The sequence below is a fragment of the Vanessa cardui genome, chromosome 7, assembly GCF_905220365.1.
Source record: "Vanessa cardui chromosome 7, ilVanCard2.1, whole genome shotgun sequence".
Lineage (NCBI taxonomy): Eukaryota > Metazoa > Arthropoda > Insecta > Lepidoptera > Nymphalidae > Vanessa > Vanessa cardui.
In genome coordinates this window covers 206,892-233,471 of record NC_061129.1, presented here as the reverse complement: position 1 = coordinate 233,471, position 26,580 = coordinate 206,892, and the positions used below count along the sequence as shown (strand labels likewise).

Genomic DNA, 26,580 nt, shown 5'->3' with positions numbered 1-26,580 from the left:
CCAGGGGGTTGTGTGTGTTTCTGGAACTAAATTGTGGTTTGCATATAAATAGGAGTGAATCTTCTATTAAATATAACTGGTTCCAACTATCCTGATGCCTGCAGTCCCCGCCGGTGTCGAGAGTCTTTTACTTTATGAGAGAGGAAGCGATAGAATGTCGACTTTTTCTTGCAGAATTTTATCTTCATATAATAATAACTTGATGGAAATTAGTGTTCTAATCAAACATTCATGTTTTAATTAAGAATTAATTATATAGCAACTTATCTCATATACCTCAGCTAAGAGATAATGAAGTACTTTTAAGTCCTTAATATAGTCATGTTTATAATTTAACGTATATTTTTTTCTTTAAATTTAAATTTAATCAAACAAACATAAAAGTAGAAGACCTTTAAGAATCTTCTTCTTTTTTGAAATAATTAAAAACTAAAGTAAATCTATAGACTATCCCACAGCTGGGCTAGTCTTTTCTTGTTTTGTAAAAATTCACGATGCCTGTAATAAAATTTCATCAGACTCAAGTAAGTTAACTATAAATGTACTCGTCATAGCCAAGCTCGATTTCGAAAACACAAATTAATCGTATGAAAATTGATTAATGATACACGAGTTTTAAGATAACAGTCAATAAGTTTAATGACCCTTGCAAATATTAACAACCTTAATTTATCGTTTTATGAATATAATAATTCGAGTTTCTTTATTATTTTATTAGAAAAATTGTATGAATACATTTTTAAACGTCATAATCCAAGTAAATATTAGAGTTATTTCATTACCTACTTTCCGGATAGATAATCCGTTTAGTGAGTTTATTTGTAGAATATAAATTTAAAACTCTATGTGTGTTATGGAAATAGTAATCATAAAAGTTGAATTTGTGAGTCCGAATGAAACGGCATACATAGGTTTGAATGAGAAAGAAAACGTGGCGAATAGCTATTTAGTAATAAAAGCAACAAAAAAAAAACATTATATTTTTTAATTATGACGACATTTTATCACGAAATCTGGAGCGCTGTGGAAACATGAGAGCGGTGAATATTTTTCACAGCAGCAACACATTTAGCCCACACCGAGATGAAACAATTGTCGCAAGCCGAGTGAAATAATCCCAGCGTACGCCTGTAATTACTTCCTGGCTCGGAGTCGAGCAGTCGCTAACTAGCTAGCTGCTGGATTAGTGAGCTTAGCAGAACGTTGCCAACTTTATTACCAGACGAGTTTCTGCTAATGATTCTAGAATTTTAAATACGCTAAGATTAATCACGACGAATTACTTGTTGAGTGGAATCACAGCGCCGTCAATTGGGACATGATCTAGAACCTTCAACTTTTAATTACGTTTGTGGAATCGAGAAAATCCTTTGATTAAAAAATTCACCCGATCTTGACCGAAAGTTTCGGACTAAAATGCAGCATGATTAAATGTATTCGTGCCTAGGAAGATTATCTAAAAAAACTCTTAACTCAATATTTTTAAAATTCCATTGCCTTGGTAAATTTTTGTAGTTGGAAATATGATCCAAAGGTGCATGTTTTTGTGAAACAATTTGTTGTCCAAATGTAATTCAATATAATAAGATAGACCTGTGTAATGTCTCCACGATGGTGCCACTCACACCAGCACCATTAAAATATTGAACATTAGTAGTGGCCCGCGTTTTAGAATGTTGGTTGTCACGTGTTGGGCAAAACAATAGCTATGTCCTTTCTTGGAGTTCAAATTTGTTTCATACCAAATTTCAGAAATTAGATTCAGCGGTTTCGTGAAAGAGCGACAGAAGGACAGAGCTACTTTCCCATTTGTAATATTAAAATATAGATTACTCTAACGTCAATAGCAAGCAATATTATTTCCTTTGTCCTATTAATTACAATTGCTTACTCAGGCTGCAAACAGGCGGTTTGACGGTAACTAATTAGTGGGTTGTACCAAACCAGGCGGACACTCACAAAGCCAAGCTTATGTTAAAATGCAAATAATATAATGATGTCAAGAGAACTAACAAGTATGTGATGATTCTCGCATTTCAATATTATAAAGTAATATTTTCTTGAAAATTTTCATCCGAATTGCTCTTCAAAAAATAAGATATACCGCTTGTTCGGTTTGATTTACGATTTACGACCTCCGTCGTCGAGTAGTACACCGGTTTCATGGGTACGCCACTCCGACTCTGGGTTCGATTCTCGGAAGAGTCTATGTAGAAAAAGTTCATTAATTTTCTATGTTGTCTTTTCCATAACACAAGTGCTTTAGCTACTTACATTGGGATGTTGTTCAATATTTATTTTCTTATTATATTTGGATCAGATGTGTTATCACTACCCGCATTCCAAGCATTTTAACACCCAAAACAATAACTGTGTACGAGTTGTTTGAAATATGTCAATGTAATTTTATTTGTAAATCTTCAATACAATGATTGGTAACTCATTAATTATGCAAGAAGTGGTCTGGATTGAAACCAGTGGCAAAGACATGATGTGACCTATTTGCTCGTCAATTTCCCTCAAAAATTATTTGAACTAAAAAAATAAATTGATGAATATTGAAAGGGTAGTTACTTTTTCCAATTGAATCCGTTGATTTATTGAACGGCAAAAAACAAAATAAAAACTCGACTAGACTTTCCAATAATATAATTATTTTAATGTATTTTTTGGAACTGGTAACACAACATTTAAATTGGAAATGAAGACTAAATATTGGAATTTGTTTTTAACGAATAAAACATTTTTCATGAAACATTTTGAACGAATAAGTAATTACTGAGGAAGGTAGGGTCGCATTGATCGCGAGTGTTTACGATCTATTCAGTAAAGAGATTTTATTATAGATTGATCTCCAGACGAGTCCATCTTCTACTAAAAAAGAATGAACCAAATCAAAAACGTAAAGATAAAGCCATGACTTCGTTTTATGTCTCAACTTCTTCTATTTAACTTAAAAAGTAAAAGTCATGTTTTTATAAAAGACGTTTTCGTTGCAGACGTTAATGCAGACGATTCCATTTACGTTTGAGCATCATTCGATAAAAATTTAAAGACTGGATATCTTTCGAAATATTGTTTAATTTCACTTATTTTAAACGATTTCTCTTCTATGAGCGTAATGTTAACAGTTTTATAAAGTAATCTAAAATCAAATATAAATAGGTTTTAAATTTTAGTCTAGCTGATGACTGGTTGTACCAAATGGGTTTGCACAAAGCTCTTCCATCAAGTAACGACGATAAATCCTCTCCTTTTTTTAGGTCTCTATAAGTTGCACATTGATCTAATTGTAAGTCTTAGAAAGAAGATAATATTAAATATTATTAAAGTTATTAATATCGGGATATTTACCATGTTTTTTATTTTTGTTCGGTGGAGCTCGATATGCTACGTAGCAAACGTACAAGAAAGGAGGTAGTTCGATACGGACACCTCTAACATTATCAGCATCTACCCGCAAACTTCAGTCTCGTGAACAAGACATTCGTAGACAATGTCGAAATATCGAGCTCCACCGAACAAAAATAAAAAAAAAACATGGTAAATGTCCCGAAATTAATAACTTTAATAATAAAAAGAACCATGTTAATTTAAAATCTTATATATTAAATATTTCCTAAGTGTAAAGATAACGAGATAATAATAGAATACAATAATTGTCGCTGTTCACGTATACACATATCTTCTCTTATATCTAAGTCTTACTTTCTCAATAAACAATCAAATAGAAACCTAACAGTTCTGGCCGATTCTCCAGACAGTTGTAATCCCGTCCAACTTAAGATAACACAACTTTCACAAAATTGTTCAAAGTTGTAGATGAAGAATCGTAACATGGCTCTCTGGGGACGTTGATTGAAGTTGCAAATAAGTTTACTAATAAATTATATTTCTCACGAGTTAGTTTCGTATATACGACGAGTGTACAAGTTTTTGATCGGTCGGTAAACAAGATGTCACTCCTTAAGACCATAAACGGTCGTTTCTATTTTATGATATAACATGTTTATATCACTTAGCCTTAAAAATATATAGATTTTATAGAACTACTAAGTTGTAAGAAGAGATTGAAACAAATGTCTTTTGGCTGATGACATTGCTGATTTAATATCACCGGTTCTTTTTAGGTCTAGGTATTTTCGTTTCCGACCCGACGCGGTGCTAGTTTTTTGCTCTTCTATTTATCGACATAAGTTTTGTTTCAACAGTGGGTAATATAATTTTTTTTTTTTTACATCAAAGGTACATTCGCGTTAAAGAAACCCACAATAAGAAACTCAAAAAATTCTACGATAACATAGAGGTTTGATATTGTTACCTGCTAAGTGACATGGAATTATGCTATCTAATATACGTAATACCTGGAGTAGCTGCCATCAAACGGTGAGTAAGCTGGTGGTATTACAGCCCAATTAATATACCAGTATGTACCCGTCCTAATGTTATAGATACTATATGAGCTAAGAGTCATTACCGACAATTTTGAGACTTTTTTCGATAAAATAATTTTAAGAGACAAAAAATATTTTAATTTTTATTTTTCCGCAGAATTTATTTCAAAACATATCTGCGATAACCACGTGGTTTACAAGTCTTTGATGACAAATGTTTGCAAACAAACAAACAATATCTGAGTATGTAAGGGTGTACGGGCTACGAGATTTTCTTGTATTTATATTTTAGATGCGTATACTTAATAAATTAAAAGAGTTCATAACGTTGACTCCAGTAATCAGACGGTATGGCCATTGACGCAGTCACGAGAACCTTTACAAGCCATTTGTCCGTCCCGATAATAATCTCGGCTCTGGAAGCTGATATCGAGGTTTATCACACCGCTACGTGACGGGAATGATCCTGAGCATCTGCCGATCAAAGCGATCCGGTTCAAACGGTTTTATTAAACATAAAGATACTTCCAACTTAATAAGTTTCCTAATTTGATATTTTTAAAATAAGAACATAAAAAAATTCTAGTACCGTAATTGAGAAATATGATTGAACAATACTGACCAAGAAGGTTTTTGTGTGAAAAATTTACGACTTAGACTAACCTGGATTAGTGGATGCAATACAGGCAAACTCTCAACGGTCTCGATGGTTTCCTTCGCCGCAACTAACGAAACAAATTATAAACCTAAAAGCTTCTTACTTGTCCATATGTCATCAACCCGCAATACTTAATTTAAATATCAAAATCGTCTCGTCACTACACCACCATCCGAGACCTTAATTATAGTATGAATAAAATATCGAATCAAAATAATGCATCCAAATAAAAGCAGAAAACGATGTCATACAGATATCGTATGTATAAAGGCAAATAGGTACTCATGTTTTAATCACGCGGTAATTTAATGTGGAAAAGTTATGCCAGCGTAACGCGTTGCTAACGACGTGTAACGAGTGTGGTAGTCTACCGCTGTCCAGGTTGTCGATGACTTAAAGAATGTTAAGATCCATCTAGACGCAGAAGGTGGAGTACCGGACGCTTTGGTACATCTTGACCTCTCAAAAGTCAGGCAGCGGACTAATAGTGGAATACGGTTGGCTGATGATGACTATGTAACAGATATCAATCTTTCAGTTTTGCAAATAGTGGTGGTTCCATTTATTATTTCATGCGACACAGTCACACCGTGGTCTTTAAATTACTTAGTTTCACAGAGAGTCAAAACAATTATAAACACAGGTAGGCACGTGAAAGTTCGTATATAAAGGCATATGTACCTTTTTGATTATGAAAACAAAATGTTATGTTAAGTCCTTTAGGCGAACTTGTCGACAATGGCAACAGCAACAAATACATCACCCCTAAACATCAGGATAAAACTCGCAATAAGCAACGCAATAATCCCCTAAATTATAAACGCATAATGACAAAAACGTGTTTGAGGAAGGTCATAATTTTCAACTTTGGCCAATTTACTTTACTCGTAGGGCCATTTAAACTTTGAGAATAGGGAATTGTGTGAAAATTTTAATTGAAAATACCTTTTACTGCTCAAAAAATAACCTTAAATTAAATTTACTATCAAATCAAAACAATTATAGTTAAAAACTTAAATACATTACGTCATAAATACAGTTCAGCGAGTTTGATGTCAATATAGACAGTAACGAACATAATAATTCCTGATTAAACTATTAAGATGTTTTTGGAATTAACTATATAACCTATATCAATGAAATTATTTAATGAGAATAATTTAGTCAATTATAACGTTGTGAAATAAGATTACTCAAGTCTTTATGATATTTATCTCGTCTGAATATTAAAATTATTTTATCTTATGTTTTTGAAGTATTTTGAAGATGGTGTACTAATAACATTTACAAAAAATATTGACACAGATTATGGCTGACTTGAAAAATGTCGCTTTTATGGAATAAAGGACATCCAAAAGGACATTTACAGGTGGTTACGTAACGAGTAACACAGTTTTAAATCGTCCGCCATTCATAAATCTTCTCACGATGTGGGTTGTGTTATTTCATCTTAGTATGGAGATTGAATTACATTGCTTTACAAAATGTTTTGTAAAAAGCCTGCCACAAATAATACCGAAAAATATCGTAACCTTTTCATTTTATACAACATCGATGTTAGCGTTCACGACTTTGATACTGGATTTTATATAGATAGGGTTTAGCGTTATATTTACGAAATTCTGATGATACATAAAACGGTCTGGAACTGATAAACGTGATGTAACCACGTTTTTTGTTATTCTAAGGAAACAACGTAACTAACGTCACGTTATTTTAGTATAAACAGTTATTACAATTAGTCAATAGTAGTAATTATTTATATTTATTTCACGAACTGCATTCTACATTATTTCAATAGTGTGGTGTTTAATTAGACACATAAGAATTATACTTGAAATAGAAGACCGTTTCTGAATAACTGAATTTCGTGATGTCGTGTCTCCTTGACCACCGATGCGCCCACAGCAACTGTTCGTAAAAACTCCTCGACATAATACCACACAAATACCTTAATCACCACTAATCAGACATGATCAATGACTGCTAATGGTTTTAGTTAGGTTAAAAGACGAATAATTTCGCATTTGAAATAAAATAATATCAAAACTACATGTCATATTTGTACTGTCCGAGATTTTTCCGACGCGTGGTAGCATGAGGTACATCTATTCACCCCTTCCTCAAATATTGCTAAATGTACCGAAAGCCTCGAATAAATACCTTCGCCCGACCAACATTTATTGTAAGCCCGTATTTAAATATAAAACGTGTTCAGCTCCGATAATACATAACCATATTGCTCAATGTGAATAAAAATCTCCCTTCGAATCTTCAAAACCTTTCATTGAATAATGTATATATAATGTAACAGTTGATGTATTTGTGGCCGCAAAATCAAAACATCTTAGAAAAATCGTCAGATTTCGTGACGTGAAGTAGTTTTGCCGAAAATACACGAGCTACCAGTTTAGATTTCATTTTTCCCATTTCCTCTCTTAATGCATAAAAGACCAGTAACCACATCATACTCCAACCATATTCATATTTATAAACTGACCTATTATGGCTTTTAAATAATCAGTCAGAAAAAATGGCTATACATCTGTAAGATTTACCGTAGGTAGCCATCAGTTTATATCTGATACCCTGCACTCTTACAATAATTTTGACAGGAATATTGAAAGGTAAGTATGTAATAGTCGGGTAATGTCCCAATGGTCTAAAAGTTAGTCAGAGACTTTGTCTCAATTCTGACTTCAAACGACAATGCTGACTAACTCATGCTCAAAGACTGATATTTCCCTTAACCGCTGAGTATAAAATGTATTCTCAAATTCAATTTTAGAAGATCTTATCTGGATGTGATCAGTGAGTTGACCAGTAATAACCACTTAAGATTCGCGTGACCAAACCACGAAACCATATCGACTTCAGAGAAGAAAATGTCATCCCGAAACAAGATCAGTGTCATTTGATTTGTCGTAATCAGATCTCTTCACAAAAGGGAATTGTTTCACATTCGGGAGCGTACCTGCGTCATTATCAAATCAGCTCTCGTTCAATCCGATCGCGTTGTCATCAAAAATAAAACGAATCATAAAGGACAAACGTATGACGAATTGGATTTGCTATAAATAAAAATATATTAGGGGCGACTACACACCGTATACTTATGACAACAGATACGACTCAGTTTCTAGAACGCACAAGTCCTAACCTAAACAATCATCGTGTTTATTGTTGTCTCTATTATAACGGAAAGTGGACCCCAAATGAGGATTAAATTTCTTGCTAGAGGAGGATTCATATAATGAAAATTTAACCAGGTCGAAATTGTAAATTCAAGTTTTTTTGAAGATCGTGGAAATTTCATCGTGCACACAAAGGCATAACCTCAGTCTTTTTTAATATTATTTATATATTAGAGATATATCACACAGCTTCTATTATAGTAGCAACGGATTTATCATTTCTTCTCTAGCATCTTTATGATAACAACTAGTTAAACTGATATCGTAATTTTTAACAATTCCTTGCACTGTGTACATGTCCATAGGATCATATATGTTATGTTCCGTGTGTTGGAATTACACTCGCTCTTAAACTCCTCAACTATATCTCTCCTGCAGAGTACTGTGTACTAATAGCAAATGTATTTCTTTCTTTGCACTTTAAAAATTTAAATAAAAACTAAAATAACGAAAATATTATTTAATATCGTAAACTTGAAGCAAACTTCGGACGAACTAGAACCTCTCCAGACCGCCACTGAAATACGCTGACTAATTGCTCTTATTCTCAAAGCGCAAACTATTTATAAACTCCAAGTTATAAGGTGAAATTTCTTTAAAAGTTGAAGTATTACGGGTAATTAATTTAAAAAATTGCTATAGAAATAATTAACCACTAATTTTTATAAATTATTTCATGAACAGTTCGTAAATGCGCCGCTGTTACCACTGAGCAAAACGAAGTGTAGTTCCCCAATCTGCTTCAATTTGGCAGACATATTATGTACAGTCAGGGTAAAAAAGGTTCGTCACCTTAAGATCTATTTTTGAGTGCTCAGTATGAACGATAATCTGCTTTACCGGTCGAAAATAACATATTATGTCACAATGTCATTACAATTCACGTCTAGCAAGGAGTACTATGTAAGTTTAATTTTATATGCAGTTGTCGGTTTAGTGTTTTAGTTTCTAAACGTACTAAGAATATACGACTTGATAACAGAATGAATTTGAAAACTGTCATTTACTACATAATAAACACAAATTATCTAAATACAACTATGACTAAAGATATCCCGACTTTAACCCTCAATTTAATCTACTAGCATACAACGACTCCTTTTATTATATTTTTAAATGAAATTGTATAGTTTCCTTCAGGCTACTGCACCTCTTCGCTAGAGGAGGTTTAATTTTAATTTAGCAACAGACAACGAGAGGACGGAGAGGGCAAGCTTTAGGTTTTATTGCAGACATAAACCAAGTTTATGGCTCGCTTATCAGAGAAATCTCCAAGTTTCAAACGGCTCTATTGTACTTACACATTGTGCAATTATTTTGTAAGAAGAATTTCAGATCGTAATGTTAAAAAGAAATATTAACTGGAAATAAATGTATAATCATAATGGCAACTTTAAATCGCTTGAACTAAAGATCAAAAGATGTTTTAAGAATTACAATTAGCAAGATATAACAAAAATACAAGTAGAACGTTTATACGAAGAAAGGATTATAAATGTCCTTCAGCTGGGCAAAGAATTTCGACCACAGTTAGGACTTTATTTCAGCTCACTGTTCCGGTGCGAAATATAGCTTCACATTGGATTTACCTGCGATATTTACCTTAACTAGGAATGTTTATTTTAAGCCCCTTAACATACGAAAACTCATTATATATTTCAAGAAGCAAACTTCGTAAAAGATTCACCTATCCCATCCACTAACTTATATTAAATATGAACATAGACTGTCACATCCCGTCACAGTAACATAAGTTAAAATTGCAAATCAGTAGAGTTTTGGATTCCAGCTTGGAAACTGAAAGGTACACCACCTTAGAACACCATTTCTGTTGTTCAAATTTCCTTCTTGTTGCTTTTCATTGTTTTTGTGGTTATTTAAAAATTAAGTTGGGTATACTTTGTTTATTTTCTTTTATTGTAAAAAAATTACGCCATGTCCTACTTTTATTTTCTATAAACTGTTATCATTTGGATGGAAAGTATCCGTTTGCAATCCGTATATTTCAATAAAAATACCTGCAACAACATTCTCTATTCTGATATATTATCAATCTGCAAATAGGCAAGTCAATTACAAGCCTGCACTGCAAACCTAGCAATAATCTAGTCACAAATATTGAAGATAAAGACATAAATACGTCACGACCGGCTCATCTGGAGTTCAATACAGAGATTAGATTACTAATTCATGCAACGCAATCATGGCGGGCAGCTCGAGACTTTAGAGATATGAAGATTAATCAATATGTTATAAAATATTTGACACTTTATAACACAATCCATGTACAGTAAAAGCAGATTAATTATCTAAGACATCCACGATTTTCCAGTTGGTAGTGTTAGTGTTGGTGGTGATGTTGGTGGTGGTGCTCGTCCTTGTTTCAACCACCAATGTACTCCCATCTCTCAATAATGTATTATTTATCCAATAAGCGATCTCGTATCTTACAAGTATTACAAAAATTGCGGACTAAATGCTCCCTCTACTAGCCAACTTAAGCAAAAGTAAAAATGAAAATACTGGTTTTTAAAATTCAGCTTCAGTTAGTCTATAAATTAGTTTATTTTTTAATTCGTATTAGAATTATCATCCTCCTGCCCTTATCCCAATTTTATTTTGGGGTCGGCGCAGCATGTCTTCTTCTTCCATACTTCTCTGTCGGACATCATCTTACAGGTAATATTCTTTCTAACCATATCTTCTTTCACACAATCCATCCATCGTTTTTTCCGGTCGTCCTCTACCTCTATTTCCACGTTCAAGACCTTCTTAAAATTTTTAAAAATAATTAATATTAGAATGAATACAATATCAAATTACTCGACGACTATAAAAAGTTACTAATTAAACATATCTATTTTAAAACCATCTCAAACAGAGATTTAGTAAAAAATTCAATTAAACTTTTTCCTCTTCAACTTTGTCTTTTCTAAATGAAATTATTGAGGTAACTTGTAATTATTTGTTTGAAAGAGACTAATTATATTTAATGTCTGTCTTTGACAAATTACAAATAGCTTTTGATATCACACAAATTCTTACTAATTAAATTTTGAGCATTTTTATTTTTGAAACGAAGTTATTTCACGCGGTTTAGAGGAATGCGCACGGCATAGATCGGCATTCAAGGATAAATAAAATTTTAACAAAAAGAAAAACCGACTTCAAACAAAACACTATTTTAAAACAAATTAAAATGCACTAAAAAGTAATAAAAATAATTGCATATTTAACATATTTTTGAGAGTCCTCCTAGGTAAAATGAAATGAAAAATATTAGACTACTTAAAAGTCGATTTACGATTATATAATGTAGTTATAGTTATTGTTATATTTGGAGCCGGTGTCAGCCACGGGTACCCGCTTCAACAATCAAAAGAAAGAAGCGATACGAGCCTCTTGATTGACCCAGTATAATATCGTATAAAAGGTAATTTGTAAGAAACATATTTCTTAAAGTATTTTCGTATTGTTTTTTGATAGATATAGTATATGTTGGCTGACACCGACTCCAAATATAGCAATAATTATAACTACATGATATAATCGTAAATCGACTTTTAAGTAGTCTAATATTTTTCATTTCATTTTACCTAGGAGGACTCTCAAAAATATGTTAAATATGCAATTATTTTTATTACTTTTTAGTGCATTTTAATTTGTTTTAAAATAGTGTTTTGTTTGAAGTCGGTTTTTCTTTTTGTTAAAATTTTATTTATTTTTTGATTTTAAGTGAAGCTGATGTAGACTAACATTTTATTCTTAATATGGATAGATTAAGCGTGCCGTTTATATGAATCAGAAACTACTTCGGGGACAATTTCAAAAGAAACTTTCGAATAAACCAAAAATAGATTTTCGAAAATGCGACTTTAATACGTCATGCGGCATAAACTACAAGGTACCACCCTCGAATGAGCTGTAATCGACCTCAGTAAAAAAACTTTGCAAAAGAGCTATTCGTATGCTATGTCGTACATCATATGACATCACATCATATACACAAAATTTGATTAAAGACAGAAAGAAATTCTATCCCAAATCGCATCCTAACTGTAAGCCGTTTAGGAGTTCCGTCAATACATAGTATAAAACAAAGTCGCTTTCTCTGTCCCTATATCTTTATAAATAAAATTTTAACAAAAAGAAAAACCGACTTCAAACAAAACACTATTTTAAAACAAACGAATATGCACGAAAAATTAATAAAAATAATTGCGTATTCAACATATTTTTTAGAGTCTTCCTGAGTTAAATGAAATGAAAAATATTAGACTACTTAAAAGTCGATTAATGATTATATCATGTAGTTATAATTATTGTTATATTTGGAGTCGGTGTCAGCCAATAAAACCCTACAGTATATCTATCAAAAAACAATACGAGAATACTTTAACAAATATGTTTTTTACAAATTACCTTTTACACAATAATATACTGGATCAATTAAGAAGCTCGTATCGCTTCTTTCTTTTGATTGTTGGGGCAAGGGCACCATGGCTGACACCGGCTCCAAATATACCAATAACTATAACTACATGATATAATCGTTAATCGACTTTTAAGTAGTCTAATATTTTTCATTTCATTTAACTCAGGAAGACTCTAAAAAATATGTTGAATACGCAATTATTTTTATTAATTTTTCGTGCATATTCATTTGTTTTAAAATAGTGTTTTGTTTGAAGTCGGTTTTTCTTTTTGTTAAAATTTTTATTTATTTTTTGATTTTAAGTGAAGCTGATGTTGACTAACTAATTTTTTTTAATATGGATAGATTAAGCGTTCCGTTTATATGAGTCAGAAACTACTTCGAGGACAATTTCAAAGGAAACTTGCGAATAAAGCAAAAATAGACTTTCGAGAATGCGGATTTAATACGTCACGCGGCGTAAACTACAAGGATCCCTCGAAAGAGCTGACATCGAACTCAGCAAAAAAACTTTGAAAAAGACCAACTATATTTCGTACATCATATGACATCACATCACATACACAAAATTTGATTAAAGATAGTAAAAATTCTGCCCCATATCGCACCCTAACTGCGAGCCATATAGGAGTTCCATCACTACATAGTATAAAACAAAGTCGCTTTCTCTGTCCCTATATCTTTAAATCTACGCAACGGATTTTGGTGCGGTTTTTTTTAAAAGATAGTGTGATTCAAGGGGAAGGTTTGTGTATATAATACATGAACAATATAGTAAAGAAACACTGATAATTTTAGAAGTTTGCGATGTGATGTCGTAAATAAACAAATTCTGTAGTATATTTAGTATCAGTATTGCACCCGTGCGAAGCCGGGGTGGGTAGCTAGTTGATTATAATATTCGACTATGATAATTACATAAACATAACCACATTACGGAAGGTGACTCAAATATCCAAATAACCTATAAATAAAAGATTCGACCGAGTATCGCTAACGTGCTCCTCAGAATTGTTCCGTTCCCTTCCGTTCCGTCACTTTGTCATGGATCCTGTGCTCAGAACCTTACCAAACTTTCACCAAATTACCCTTGAAGTATATATTTTATAATAAAAAAAGAATTATCAAAATTGGTTAACGTGATTTTCAGTTATTCACCTATTTGTCGCGCATATACATAATGCAAATTTAAGACTTATGGCGTTTTCACATGGATACCATCATCGGAAAAAAAAAAATAAAAAAATGGGACCCCACGGGAAGCACTACCTTTCAAACAAAAAAAAAATTATCATAATCGGTCCACCCAGTGAAAAGTTATGAGGTAACAAACATAAAAAAAAAAAAAAAAAAAAATACAGACGAATTGATAACCTCCTCCTTTTGGAAGTCGGTTGAAAACTACGCAACGGATTTTGATGCGGTTTTTTTTAATAGATAGTGTGATTCAAGGGGAAGGTTTGTGTATATAATAAATGAACAATATAGTAAAGAAACACTGACAATTTTAGAAGTTTGCAATGTGATGTCGTAAATAAACAAATTCTTTAGTATATTTAGTATCAGTTTTGCACCCGTGAGAAGTCGGGGCGGATCGCTAGTTAATTATAATATTCGATTATGACAATTACATGAACATAACCACGTTCCGGAAGGTGATTTAAATATCCAAGTAACCCATAAATAAAAGATTCGACCGAGTATTGCTAACGTGCTCCTCAGAATTGTTCCGTTCCCTCCCGTTCCCTTAATTTGTCATGGATCCTATACTCAGAACCTTACCAAACTTTCACCAAACTACCCTTAAAGTATGTACTTTATAATTTTAAAAGATTCATCAAAATTGTGCCAACCAATTTTGAGTTATTCACCTATTTATCGCGCACATACATAATGCAAATTTAAGACTTACGTCGTTTTCATACGGATACCATCATCGGAAAAAAATAAAAAAAAAATGGGACCCCACGGGAAGCACTACCTTTCAAACAAAAAAAAAATTATCAAAATCGGTCCACCCAGTAAAAAGTTATGAGGTAACAAACATAAAAAAAAAAAAAAAATTCAGACGAATTGATAACCTCCTCCTTTTTGAAGTCGGTTGAAAATGCGTTTAGCCGGATCTTAATCCGATTTTAATTCACACGGGAGTTTGTATTATTATTTTATTTCTTGTCATTAAATTAATCTTGAATGTTGCCTATTTATTTCCTATTCATTTCATCTGGGTATCCCACGATACATCTTTTTGCATAATTTTAAAACGTTTCTTTTAGTATTATATATTTATTAACTTAATTATTATTAACATTAATATTAATATTTAGTAGTGGTGCAAAAAGCTTCATCAAAAGTATAATACCTCGCCTCATTGCCTCCACTGGTGACAGGAGGGCTGGTTCGCTTTTTGCCCAGAGGATCGGAATTGCGATTCAAAGGGGAAATGCTGCTAGCATTCTTACCACCATTCCACGCGGTCAAGATTTATACAGTAACTAGTTTTAGCTCATATTTGTATATATATATTTAAGTATTTAATGTAGTAATACAACTCTACTACATGTTATTGTTTAAATAAGACGCACATTAAATATAGAATTTAATATTGTCCTTAAGTATATACAAATATGAATTCAAAATAGTTATTGTATAAATGTTGAACACGTGTAATGGTGGTAAGAATGCTAGCAGTATTTCCCCGTTGAATCGCAATTCCGATCCTCTGGGCAAAATACGAACCAGCCCAACTCAACAGGATGTGATAAGGTGACGTGTACATCTTTTATTGAAGCTTTTTAAACCATCACTCCAAGGGCCAAGTGTGATGACGATCATTGGAAAAAAAATTATGCATATGTATGTGTGTGTTTTGTGTAGCGAGAGTTGAATCCTCGCACACAATAAAACAAAACTTATAATATCACGTTACCAACGTCTAGTCAGTAATTAGATGATCCCTGATTAAGGGCGATACAATAAATTGTCGATCACTGTGTTGTCCTTATTCCTTCCAATTACTCGGGATTTGATACGATCATGATGTGTTTGTTTTATTTGAACATAATATATATTACAACCTCTGTTGTGTTTCATTCGCTCACTGTTGTACTCGGATTATTTTTAATGTCGCTGTCAGAAATTATTTACAGTAACACACGAATCTAAACTCAAGGCTTGATATTGGCAATTTTTAGGCATTTTAAGGTTTAGTTTTGGTTCTTTTAGTTCATTACGATGCTATTTTATTTGTCTGTGTATATCTGTAACGCAATGTGTTTTTGGTTATAAAGCTACAATCTCATCGGTATAAAATAAAAATATTGAACATTTTATATAATAAAATGAACGTAAGAATAAACGTAAATAAGCTTTAATCCTAAGTCTTCAGGCTACGTAATTCCCGGGTGTGCCGGCTACGGTTTCTGTGCATTTTTTTGCAGATTTAATAAAATTGCAATTACTTCCGTAATTATAAACTGACAATAGCAACGTGATATCAAGTAAAGCTATTTTAAATATCGAATTAGCGTTTCATAAAATTGCTTAAAATGGAAATTTTGCCAGCTATATATCGGACGTCTATTTACGTCCGAGTTACTGAGATTAAATGTAATGATGATGTCCTTCTGAGCGATTTCGCTACAACGAACATTCTAAATAGAGTCTAGGCAAAAGTAAAAAGTAAAGTAAAGTAACAGCCTGTAAATTTCCCACTGCTGAGATAAGGCCTCCTCTTCCATTAAGGAGAGGGCTTGGAACATATTCCACCACGCTGTTCCAATGCGGGTTGGTGGAATGCACATGTGGCAGAATTTCGATGAAATTAGACACATGCAGGTTTCCTCACGATGTTTTCCTTCACCGCCGAGCATGAGATGAATTATAACACAAATTAAGCACATATATAGAGTGGTGCTTGCCTGGGTTTGAACCCGCAATCATCGGTTAAGATGCACGCGTTCTAACCACTGGGCCATCTCAGCTCAGGCAAATGCGCGGGATATATTTGAGTGAGTGCATCCTCCATTCCTTCACTCTAATGATCCCATGCGAATGCAAGAATGTTACAAACGTAAAGAGTACAGGCGTGAGACCTACGGCTCTTTCTGTCAAACTTTAAAAACAATAATATACTTTATTATTAATTTTTTATTGTGAAGTTTAAAGCTCAAGTGAAGTTATTTTATTGTAGAAATGACTGGAGGAGTGTGTATAGCCTTACTCAAGTTAAGACTCCAAATTAACATCATTCAATATCAAAGAAGTGAAGTGAAACATTTTAAACGACGATGAACATCAATTTTAAATATATATCACGGAATAAGTATTTACGTTTTGAACGACTACAGTACTGAGTACATACAACATAACATTTAGTATATATATACAGGATGTTAACTGTTAAACGAAGAAGGTATGTTACCAATTTGAAATTAGAACATATTGTTTGAAAAAGACGTGAAAAAGGGCGTGAGCGGAAATTAAGAACTAAAATTGAAAACCGCGATGTCGAACAAGATACTGAAATTTTACATTTTCCAAAAATCAGTATACGACAATACACTGACACTTACGCGAAAGAAAGGTTTAAAAATACAGGTTTGATTAATACAGGTTCGATTCCAGCCTGTATAAATAGTATTTTTTTAATCCAGTAACACAGTTTGTAAAGTCTTTGAGTGTTATAGCTCCTAGTTTCGGATGAAGGCATTCCTTAGAGCTCCAAGTATAAACTTGTTGCGTCAGCTGCTAGACTTCAGTTAGTAATCGTTCTAACAGTCCAAACATGTTCCATAATACAACTGGTCAAAAATACCATAATTATAGACTTAATTAAGGAAAAGGACCTCAGATTTGAACCTGCTTAACTCAGCATGTTATATGCACTGAGACAAATCGAGTTTTCCGATGGCACATACGACCTTTTTGTATAACAATACTATGATGTCAAAATAATAAAAAATGTCAATGATTTTTCACGCTAAATGTTATTCTAAAGCAAGCACCTTTTCAGATGAAGAACTGAAAATAAAACGAAGACGACTTTACGTCTTTCAAATAAAAAAATATGGACATTAATTTGATTGAAAACGACAATTGTTTGCATAAAAATAATATAATCCCGCTGAGTTTCTTTAGGCGATTCTCTCTGAGGTATTTATTTTTCCGAACCGCTGCTAGGTATTCAAAGAGCAAGTGTTTCTTTATTGAATAAAGATTTTATCTTCCGCATTGACTTAATATTTTAAATGCCTTGAACATTCTGAAAGCTCCGAAGTCAAGAAATCAAATTACCATTTCGTAAAAAAAGATTACTTCGTCAAACATGAGACAATATTTGCAAAGAAGTAACTTCATTATCAGCGATTAGCGACATTCCTCGTGAATGTATTAAAGTCGATTGGACAATAAATATTTGATAAAGATTTAGAATTAAGCTTAATATAATTTCAATAGGAAATACTTTTCCAATAACATTCATTTATCAATCGGATGTTTATTCTAAATAAACGAATGTTATATGTGTGTGTGACGTTACCTTCCTAATTAATTACTTCCATTTAATTTAATCTTAGTACCACGTGCTGAATGCCTCACAAATTAACGATAACGTAAGTGTCACTTATGCAAGAATATCACATTTTCAAGCCTGACTCCTAGTTTCCATTAGGACGGAAATTGTTCGCTGTAAGTCTTTAATTATCTGAATCTAATTTAAAATCATTACAACGTATACATTTCAACAATCTTCAATACTAATTCGTATCAAAATTTCAAGAAGAATTCTATTTGTGTTTGTTGATCATAATTCTTAATTCTCGAACTACTATGCAGTAATATTTCCCACACTCAGCTTTTTTTTTTAAATGTGTTGTTTTGAATATTAGTCTAATGCCTAAATATACCTCCGAAACAACCAATTCACTATGTGTAAGGAAATAATAGAAATAAGTACTGAAAAACTTTTCATTCATAGTTGATGACATTATAGAATATTTAATTATATGTACATATATAAATGTAATAGATTAAAAAGCAGCGTAATTATCGATAATTTAGGTTCACGTTGCATAATCCACTTTATGTAACACAACGGAACGCAAATTTATCAGTCACTTAAATCTTTATTAAATCTATCCACTCCATTGAACCTGTAAAAGGAATAATAAAATTGAATTAATATACTATCAAAGAGATTTCACGTAAAATAAATTATACACGGCGACCTCAAAAGTAGACCGTTTGGGTCGGAAATTGTAGCCGTTGCTTTGTAAAGTGGTGCTTATCTGCGGACCACAAAGAACCCGTATCACCCTACTCCTAACCAGATTCACACAAGTTAATCTCGCTCACGGGCAACTCGCTCATTGCGAATTTATCCGCCAAGAATTGTCTTGATAACTAGTTAAACAAGCCGCTTAACTTATTAATAAGTAAACTGCACCAACCTCTAGCGGTGCCGGCTCTCCGAGGTAGCCCCGATTTATAATTCACTCGACACTAGCACGAAAATTCACCATAGCTCGAGTACACTGAACACACTTGTTTCAAAACACTGCCCGGTAGTCGGGACGATAAATGCGGGAGCAGAAAACACGGCTCGCTTCGAGATTCGACCGCTGGCTTCGGGATCAGAGTACGCACACCTCGACGCGAGCGGGCTGAGCGGCGGGCGCCGCGCGACTGCCTCGGGCCGAAGCCGGAGCCGGCAGCGCGCGCCGCCTACCCTGCCTCACCGGTACCACTCAACCAAACGCTATTTATTTGACCACATTCTATTTCCTCCTGTAAATATTTATGATTGAAATCTTCAGGAAATTGAGGTAACGCGTCTTACTTTGATTTATGGGTCGGGCTGATGTAAAAGTCAATCCGACGGATAAATGTTAAATGATTCGAAGATTTATCGTCACTGATGTTGATTTTCTACGTAGCAAAGTTGATTTGTAATTTTTATGTCTTATGGTTTGGCGGACTAGGAAATGGGATACCTTACAAATGGGATTGTAAGTGGTCGCCACAGTCCATAAACATCAGTAGGTACTTTGATAAAAAAAAAAATCATTCATCGTATCCAATGCCCATCTACCTTGGGAACTAAGTCGTTACATTCTTGTGCCTGTAGTTACGCTTACTTACGTACTAACCGGAACAATAATACTAAATGTTGCTTTCATACGGTAGAACATGGAATATAGAGCACTACCAGCAAGTAAAACAAAACGTATGACAAAGTAAGTAAATGTTAAATCGAGCTTAGCCACATAAATAAATACATTCAATTCAATTATTTTAATTGAGTTTATGCAATAGCAGGCAATATTTAATATTGTATTAATATTCATTACGAAACAGAGCGTTTCGTAGCAATAATATACTGAAATAATTTTCATATTGTCCATAAAATACATATCAATAACAAAATTAAATTATAATGTTCAAAAGATCGTTCTGAATACAGATAACGCATGCAATTGACAGTTCAAACGAGGTTATATGACATTAGATATTTGTATGGAATTTGTTCGATTATAAAAATTACACTGCAGCGAATAGTGCTTTGAAATCGAATGAATTAATTAATTGGATAATATAATCCACATACGTTACGTTTTGCGAAGTTTTAGTTCACAATAAATATCATAAAAAGTGATGTATGTGATGATTGATGGCTGCCTTTCTATCAACCTGCTTTTTTCATACGACTCAACGTACATAGCTGATAGTACATACGTAAATAGTTGTGATCACTAAATTTTTTATTCAATCTAAAACTTTTTCATAACAAAAAGTTTAACAGAATGAGAAATAAGAAGAAACTTGACTATTTAGTAGCCTTTGTTTTGAAAATACTTGAAGATTTGCAAAGCATTTTGAACTACAACTACATGAAAATATTAAAATCAAAAGCAAGTAGTATGGAACAGATTGAAACACGGACTTTTCTCGGGCGGATCAACAAAGATGTAAAATATAACAACAACAGTAGCATGACGTCATTTTTTAGTAGTTTTGTAATAGATTAGAATTTTGATCTCATTGTATTCCATATCTTCTCATTGTGATATATCACGAAAACGAAAAAGGAAACGATTTTAATAAAACTATTTTGATAAATACATTATTGCTTGAGAGGTTTTGTGGTTTCCAGTTTCTCTATTAAATAATAAAAACTATCTTTACTTTATATTTAATATGATAACGGCAACATATGATTAGCCACAAATCTTCACTCGAAAAGAAAAATTTTGAGATGTTATGTAAAATAATAGTTCTTTATTGGCTTTTGCCAACACTTTGCTATGAAAATCCCAAAAATCATGCTGTTGTAATGTCTCCCCGCATTGCTTATTATCGATGCAGTGCCAGAAATCGTCTCCCTCAGCTCAGTAGTTTCATGAATCGCTTTGTAAAACTTTGGAGTAGGTACAACTCTTATATACATAACTTAAAGCCTTACATAACGAGACTCAATTATAAAAAAATATGCGACGAAAAGTTGGACGAAAAATTTCGCAAACAATTTTCGAAACAGTGCCGACGTAGCAGGTGACTTTGGACCAAGTTATAATGAGTTTTGTCGAATAACTAACGACGCCGATAAACTGATGCTCAAAAGTACTCCGAACTAATACTTGTAACACATCCACGTTTTGTTTTACCAGTGAATCGTTGGTTTAACTGCAGATCCCCGAAGATCCCGGGTTCCAATCCGGGTCTAAATATCAAAAATTTCCTTAGGTGTTTCCGTTGTTGTCATTGTCATTTGTAACTAAACGTCTGGAAATTGTCATTTTTGATACTCATTTTGTGTCTGAGGTATAGATAAAACCGTTGGTTGTTTGTGTATTTAAGTATTTAATTCAATTGAAATATTATTCTATGTAAAAATCCCTTTATAAATACTACAAGGTCGGAACGTGTGAATATCGCAGAAGCTAATACAAAAATATTCACGGAGTCACGATACAAAAAACTAATCTCAACGACGGCAAAAAAGCAACTGGTACAACTAAAACGACCTTATTCTCTGAGCTTGATTATTGCCTCAGAGGAAACGGTGGCTGAAGAAGTGACAGCAACACAGTACGATATAATGTATATTATTATTACTACTGGTCCTCCATGCACTCAACCTTATGTATTCTACAGCTACAGCTGTTTGGATAATGAGTGAGTCAGTGTAACTACAAGAACAATAGTCATATTATTTCTTAAGATTGGTGGAGCATACATTATGCACGGCTAGTAAATGTGGTGGATCTGTAAATAGTGGTGACTACTCACCATAAAGTGAATTTATGAAGTATATATTACTAGTATAGATATTTTCGATTTTTTAATCTAAATTAAACAAATAAAAAAAGTTTAATTTTTATAAATATTTTATTTTAAATTATTATTACACGTTTTCATCTACGTAATGCAACCGCGAAAGCAAAAAAGAATGATTGCACTAAGGAAGATGGAGAGAAGCCGCAACCCGAGATTTGGTTAGCTCTTCAAACTGCGCCTTGGGTCTACTTTTTATGACTGCTTTTAGTTTATAATCTCTTGAAGCATTATCGGAGTATTCTCAGCTATCCGGTGAAGAATGCCATTTCTATTGTAATAAGTGTTCCCAGTTCGTCGCGGCGCCGAAGTCACAATAACAAACTGTTTGTCATCTCGTAATCTGCTACTGCGAGCAGAGCTGATACGGTTTCTTATCCTGTATTGATTAGAAGAGGTTTAATCAGATGGAAAATGTTTATGTTCGGTTTATGAAAACAAATTTATATTGCCTTTGATATTTTCGACCGTTAAGGAGATGAAAGATGAAATTTGAAAATTTGGGGTAACCAATTTTAGGCAATTTGAAGCGATCACATATTTTATTTATTAATTTTTTAAATGTTCTTTCTCAACAAACTCTTGTGTTCGTAATTTTTGAAGTTTCTTTGTCATATTATGTTATTGATATTTTGTACATGTATATTCGAAGCAAATATGTAATTTATGATAGGATACTTCTCTTGCAAAAGATACAATGAGTCAAAGGTAATGCTGCAACTGATTTTTCCAAGATCGTATAAAAAGCAAAGAAGCAACATAATATAAAAGAGCTCGTGCTAAAGTATGAAAAAAACTTTTCTTCGCATAGCTTTTCTGTGTATCATTTTTCAATAAGAAACTCAAAACAAAAGTCGCAAGTTCATGTAATGTGCGAAAGAACAAACAAACCTCGTTACACTGGTGACTGACTCGAAGCCCAGCGACACGCTCCTCAATATATCATGTCTTCGCGAGTACGAGTAATTGAAACATAATACATGCTTACATGCTCACACGCTTTCTTTAATACTACAGTAAGAAAATGTTGAAATGATTATAATATTCGTTATAATTTTCGTATGAATTTTTTTTCTATTCCTACTCTTAAGACTTCGTATGAAAACTACCATAATAGCGGTACAGGGCTTATTAGACCCCGTTTAAGAAACTAAAACTCGATGTGATGTGATCGAATTTTATTTCTTCAGTGCGTCATAAGTGGTCAAAGCGACATTAAAGTAGGAACACCACAACATTTGGTTTTCAATAAGCATCATGTAGATATATTTATCACATTCCTACAATACAGCTGAGATGACCCAGTGGTTAGAACGCGTGCATCTTAACCGATGATTGCGGGTTCAAACCCCGGCAAGCACCACTATATATGTATATGTACTTAATTTGTGTTTATGATTCATCTCGTGCTCGGCGATGAAGGAAAAACATCGTGAGGAAACCTGCATGTGTCTAAATTCATCGAAATTCTGCCACATTTGCATTCCACCATGCATCGGAACAGCGTGGTAGAATATGTTCCAAAGCATCTCCATAATGAAAGAGGAGGCCTTATCCCAGCAGTGGGAAATTTACAGGCTGTTACTTTACTTTACAATCCATCAAGTAGACGTTATGGCCTCCACATGGCAGAGAAATCTATGCTTTTCTTGGTCGCACCGCAAGGGTTGATACGAGGCGTGTTAGACCTCGCTCCGCATTGGACGTGTTAAAATAGTGTTTCAATTAAATATTGTAGAAATTACTTAACCAACGCGCGAATGTTAATTTAAAGGAAATTTTCGACTGGGAATTAAGCAGAAAGGCGTCGGGCGCGGCGCGGCCGTGTTGTCTTGCAATAATAATTGGTGGCGAACTACCGATAACGTGTGCTGGTATGGATGATTTTTAATTATAAAAAAATTACATCAAAGTATACGTGAGATAACTTTTAAGTTATTATTATATGTAAGTAAATTAATGAGGCTTATTTTGGTTTCATTTCATAAATGTAGTCACAGTTAGGACTGTTTGAATTTATATTGTATTGTCGTGCTTGTTTCCAGCCCCATCTTTACCTGCGTATGAGAGAGGGATATTGTGTAGGTTAATTGTTTACTTCTGGGTACCCCTGATAACTGGTATGCAAATTTTCATGATTGGATAAATAGTTCAGAATTAAAAGCTTAATATTGCATTTATAGTTTAAAGTGAATTCGTTGACCCAAAAAGAGAGTTGGTGACTCTATACAATCAAGTAACTCAAGAAATAAGCTCATATTTGTTCTTTGCATTCCTGTTACTAGTGTCAACAACAATACTTTCGGAACTCACATAATCTTATACAGTAGTTTGGTCTCATTTACTGTTTATCACCTTCCCAGTGGCAAGTGCTTCCACTTCGATAACTTTGACGTCTTGTGCTTAATATATTTTTTTATCATCATGTATTTATTGAGTGAATTTAAAGCTAACGAAATAAATATGCCCATAAAAATTAAACTACAGACTTTTGGAGACTATATTCATCATTCATATATCATAAAAGGAATTTTAAGAACTAGCTAAAAATGTTTTGTTTGCAATTCATAGAATATAAGCAAGAGCAGTATTCTAAAAAAACAAATTCGAATGTAACTGCAGAACATGATCATCCGATGTCAGAAATATGCGACATAATTTTTCTAGAAAGAAAAAGGTTTGGAACTTTTTTCAATACGGTGGATTTACGTGTTAAAGGTTTACATGTGATACATACTGGGTTATGTCACAATGCTTTGATACATATCTGCACGAGATTCATTAAATATACAAATTAAGAACATATAAACTAGGTCCATCCATCAACTATATATCACCTACATGTCAACAAAAAACATTAATTGTTAACGATGTTCCTTAATATGGTATAGTTTACGTTACTGGTTGTAGAGCAAGTAAAAGCAAGGATTATCACCAAACGTTCAGTTCAGTTGCATCAAGCTCCCTAAGAACATTTAAGCACTGATAGATCGCTTTAAGGATTAAGGCGAGTGTACTTGTCGGAACCTCATCGCTTCCTTGATTGAAGACAGGATACTACCAAGAACATGTTGCTTTAACTACGAATATCAATATTAATTTATGTACAAAGAGAATTATCAGCGCTATGTTTTAACAATTATTTCAGTTTGATATTATACTGATTGTATAAAACAAATGTGTCACAAAATAAAAATCAAATTATGATTCTATAATCCTCTACTGAATCCTTCCCAAATGCAGTAAATAATCATGACATCCAACGTCCACATACAATGAGCCCAATCAGCTCACACACCGGTCGTAAAATTTGCATAAAAGAAAATACATCGCAGTCAATGTTTTTGCGCAATTATGTTTCAGAGTAATCTACTTTATACAAGTAATTGTTTTTACGAAAACCTCTTTTTTAACATCAAAACTTTTTAAAATTATAAAAAAAATAAAGAAAAATCCCAGTAACTTATTATCGATATAAAGATTTGTATTATTTTCAATTGATTTAAGCGATGGTCGCTACGTTAAATTTATCCGCAGAAAGCATCGATTACGGCCAGCAATAATGCTTAATCACAGTGGAGGCATTCGTAGCCGATAGCGCGACAGAATCGTAGCGAGTGCTACGAAATTGTAGACTCGTAGCTAACTGCAGTAATAGGCGAGACGCTACGGTCTAACCACAGAGCTGTGGTCAGATATTTCATAATAGAGTATATTTCCTGGTGTTTTGATTTTAGTTCAGAAGGGAATTGGAAGTATTTATCAATATTTTCCGGTTAAAGAAATAAGAACTATTGCGTTCGAAGATTTTCCCTTTGTCAGTAAATAAAAAACTAAATGTTAATAATTAAGATATCAATTAAAAATAATAAAAAGATTGTTTTTATTTCAGACTTATTTATCTTCTCATTTTGTATGTATTCTTCGAGCGCGTTATGTTTGCCTATACTTGCGTGCTGACAATATTCATATATGTATATGTGCTGATTATATTATCAACGATTATAATATCTTTCAAAGTTTATAACGAATGAATCAAGCCCGGAAGGGTACTTACCCTTCTGTTAACTTTAACACAAAAAGTCATTCTTAATACTCTAAATAATACACTTGCTGTCTGGTAGGGCTGTGTGCAAGCCTGGGTGATACCACCTACTATCAGATGATCCTATCAGAAGATAGGCGGAAGAATATTGAATGAGTATTTCTATACTTTAAATTGTTGTGTTCCAGCGTAAAGGTTGAGTACCCTTTATGCCGGAACACAACGTAAATACGTATAACGTAATTACCAACGTAATTACAAAGACGAATGACATAACATCTTAACTTCCAAGTTTGATCAAGCAATGTGCGATGTAGGGAATCGTTACTAATTCTACAGCGCCAATGACTGTGGGCGGTGATGCCATTTATAACTAGACGACTGCTTATCTATCCGGCTACATATTACATAAAAAACGAAAATACCTATATTAATAACAATTTATTTGTATAATCCGTACTACGTTTACTATATGAAAAAAATGAATGCGGGTATATGTTATTAATTATATAATGTTTCTA

At 33.2% G+C, this 26,580-nt stretch overlaps 1 protein-coding gene across 1 annotated transcript in view; it reads right to left on the bottom strand.

Moving 5' to 3' along the window:
- The window catches only part of LOC124531256 (neuroligin-1-like), a 147,780-nt gene extending 128,433 nt beyond the window's left edge, over nucleotides 1–19,347 (bottom strand). Inside the window, exon 1 of the mRNA XM_047105758.1 lies at nucleotides 19,131–19,347. The gene's annotated coding sequence lies outside the window, so the exon portion shown is untranslated. The remainder of the gene's footprint in view (nucleotides 1–19,130) is intronic.
- Nucleotides 19,348–26,580: the final 7,233 nt, after the last annotated feature.